Genomic DNA, 1,164 nt, shown 5'->3' with positions numbered 1-1,164 from the left:
GCTGTACTTGTGCAAGTAGTTGGCAAGACCAAGCCACTTACGCAAGTCCTTCTGGTTTTTGAAACCGGCCAGTCTACAATAACCTCGGCCTTAGCGGGATCCGCTCGAAGGCCACGCTTCCCAATGAAGCACCCTATAAAGGGAATCTCTTCCGCGCCAAAGGTGCACTTATCTGCATTGGCGTACACTTTGTTCGAGCGCATGCACCCGAACACAGCTCTTAAATGAACAATGTGGTTCTCCTCATCCGTCCTCCCGTGCTCCGCACGACTGTGAACGAAAATGTCGTCAATGTATACGCCCTGTGAGGCCTGAACAGCAACGTCACAAGACGATTAAATGTTGCTGGTGGGTGGTGGGTGTTGACAGCCCTTGGGGTATCACCAGCAACACCCAGAGCATGCCGCTCGGAGTGCTCACCGCTGTCAGCGGCATGTCACTCACTCTCATGAGCAATTGGTAATATCCATCTACTAAGTCGAGTGCACTGTACTTCGTACATCCCACCATGTTGTTTTGAAGAACATCCTTTCTAGGATTCGGCGTCTATGCCGAAATGGTGGCCGCGTTGAGCTTATCGTAAGCATGAACGATACGCCACTTGCCGTTAGGCTTCTGAACACAAAACGTGGGTGACGAATGGGGAGACTTGCTCTCACGTATCATCTCTGCGTCGTTCTTCGCACCAAAAAATGCGTCAATAACGTCGCACTGCTCCTTGGGCAGAGGCCATTTGCGTGTTACGCAGTATTTGGTTTCCGGACCCAGGTCGATCTCATGACGCCCACCTCGGTCTGGAGGTAGGACAGAAGGCGGGTCTTTGGAGACGATGTCTTAAAATTCCTTTACCAAAGGATAGTACGGATTCAAGGAAATTCGTAGGATCGACGATCCACTTCGTGCGTTCAATACTCTCTTGGTGTCCTCCAAGACAGCTTCACCCAGAAGCGATGATGATTTATTTCCTCGGCCGGTCGTACAATGACCACCTCGGACAGATCGTCTACCTTAAAGGCACTGGCGAACTCTCCAAGGGACATCTCGTCCAGCTCACGAAGAGCATCTACTGCAGGCATAGCCCCGAGGCGGACGTCGCCATCTCCCCCCCTTCATACCGTTGACGAGGGTGTATAACTGTGCGCCATCGTCTTCGGTAGACACACA

Source organism: Plasmopara halstedii, assembly GCF_900000015.1.
Source record: "Plasmopara halstedii genome assembly, contig: Scaffold_42, whole genome shotgun sequence".
Taxonomy (NCBI): domain Eukaryota; phylum Oomycota; class Peronosporomycetes; order Peronosporales; family Peronosporaceae; genus Plasmopara; species Plasmopara halstedii.
The sequence above is the reverse complement of the archived record's forward strand: the minus strand, read 5'-3'. Positions refer to the sequence as shown.